Here is a 2645-nt window from a genome sequence, read left to right as displayed (position 1 = left end):
CTTCTTGTACTTGGTTATATTTTTCCTTTTTGTTTCTTTATATATATATATGTATATATATATATATATAGTTATTTAATCTAAATTAGAAAGAATGCTTCATATGTCAATTCCACCTTCCTCTATGTTTCCCTCCCTTCGTCCAATGCCCTCCCACCAACCCCCCTCCAATATTCCCTCACCGCAGGGAGGTTGAGAACTTCCATGCAGTTGTCAATAGTCTGTAATTTTATCCAGGGCAGGGCCTAGACCCTCCCCCAAGTGTTCAGGGTGAGAGTGCATCTCTCATTGTTGGATGGGAATCCAAAGTCCATTGGTATACCCGTGATGAATACCCAATGGTCAATATATTATCTTGGCCTCCTCACTGACACCCAGATTTAGGGGGGTCTTGATCAGTCCCATGCTGCATTAGTAGGTATCAGTCTGGGATTCAAGAGCAAACCCTTGTCAGGTCAGCTATTCCTGGGGGTTAAGACAATAAAGTCTTTACCCTTTGGTCATCAGTCCTCCCTCTCTGTCACTGTCTTTCTTGAGTTCAACTCAGTGCTTAGCCGTGGGAGTCTGCCTCTGCTTCCATCAGCCATTGAATGAAGGTTCTGTTTCCCAGATTCTCTGGCCATGGGATTGTAGGCTGGCACTCCCCAGGTCTATGTCTAAAATCCATATATGAGAGAGTACATGCCATGTTTCTCTTTTTGTGACTGGGTTACCTCGCTCAGGATGGTTTCTTCTAGTGCCATCCATTTGCCTGTAAATTTCAGGATTCCATTTTTTTCTGCTGAATAGTCCTCCACTGTGTAAATGTACCACATTTTCTGTAACCACTCTTCACTTGAGGGGCATCTAGGTTGCCTCTAAATTCTGGCTCTTACAAATAATGCTGCTATAAACATAGTGGAACAGATGTCCTGGTTGTATGAATGTGCATCTTTTGGATATATGCCTAAGAGTGGAGTTGCTGGGTCTTGTGGTAGGTTTATTCCCATTTATCTGAGAAATCTCCACACTGATTTCCAAAGTGGCTGTACAAGATGACACTCCCACCAGCAGTGGAGGAGTATCCCCCTTTCATCACATCCTCTCCAGCATAAATTGTCGTTGGTGTTTTTGCTTTTAGCCATTCTGACAGGAGTGAGATGGTATCTCAGTTGTTTTGATTTGCATTTTCCAGATGGCTAAGGATGTTGAGCACTTTCTCAAGAGTCTCTCAGCCATTTTAGACTCCTCTATTGAAAATTCTGTATTTAGTTCTGTAGCCCACTTTTTAATTGGATCCTTTGTTGTTTTGGAGACTTGCTTCTTGAGTTCTTTGTAAATTTTGGAGATCAGCCAGCCCTCTTTCAGATGTCGGGACAGTTAATATTTTTCCCATTCTGTGGGCTGCCTTTTTGTCTTGATGACTCTGTGCTTTGCGTTATAGAAGCTTCTAAGTTTCAGGAGGTCCCATTTATTAATTGTTGATCTCACTGTCTGTGCTACTTGTGATATGTTCAGGAAGGTGTCTCAGGATTTTCAGTTCGAATATACTGGTCTACCTGTCTATTTTAGTGCTGTATATAAGCTGTTTTCAGGACTATAGCTCTATAATACAGCTTGAAGTCAGGGATGGTGATGCCTCTGGACGTTGCCTTGTTAATCAGGGTTCTTTTGGCTATACTGGGTCTTTTGTTTTTCCATACAAAATTGATTATTATTCTTTCAAGGTCTGTGAAGAATTGTGCTGGTATTCTAATGGGTATTGCATTGAATCTGTAGATTGCTTTTGGCAGGATTACCATTTTTACTGCATTGATCCTACCTCTCCAAGAGCATGGGATATCTTTCCATTTTCTGGGGGCTTCTTTAATTTCTTTCTTTAAAGACTAAAGGTCTTGTGATGTCATACTTTCCCTTGTTTGGTTAGCATTACCTCAAGGTATTTTATGTTGTTTGTGGAAATTTCGCTGATTTCTTTCTCAGCCCTTTTATCATCTGCATATTGTAGGGCTACTGATTTTCTTGAGTTGATCTTGTAGCCTGCCACTTTTCTGAAGGTGTTAATCAGCAGTAAGAGTTCCCCGGTAGAGTTCTTTGGGTCATTTATCTAAACTATCATATCATGTGCAAGTAGTGAACGTTTGACCTTTTCCTTCCCAATTTGTATCCCCTAAATCCCGTTTTGTCGTATGGCTCTGGCTAGAACTTCAAGGAAAATCTTGAAAAGGTATGGAGAGAGTGGACAGCCTTGTCTTGTTCCTGATTTTAGAGGAATTGCATTGATTTTTTGTCCATTTAGTTTGATGTTGGCTGTTGGGTTACTGTATATAGCTTTTATTATGTGTAGGTATGTTCCTGTTTTCCCAGATCTCTCCAAGACCTTTATCATGAAGGGTTGTTGTATTTTGTCAAAGGCTTTTTCAGCATCTAGTGAGATATTCATGTGAATTTTGTTTTTAAAGCTTGTTTATATGGTGATTACATTGATGGATTTTCATATGTTGAAACATCTCTGCATCCCTGGGTTGAAACCTACTTGATTGTGGTGAATCATTGTTTTGATGTGTTCTTGGATTCAATTTGCCAGTATTTTGTTGAGTATTTTTGCATCAATGTTCATGAGGGATATTGGTCTGAAGTTCTCTTTCTTAGTTGTGTCTTTGTGT

Source organism: Mesocricetus auratus, unplaced genomic scaffold (genome assembly GCF_017639785.1).
Source record: "Mesocricetus auratus isolate SY011 unplaced genomic scaffold, BCM_Maur_2.0 Super-Scaffold_100037, whole genome shotgun sequence".
NCBI lineage: Eukaryota > Metazoa > Chordata > Mammalia > Rodentia > Cricetidae > Mesocricetus > Mesocricetus auratus.
Note: the sequence above shows the minus strand (reverse complement) of the source record.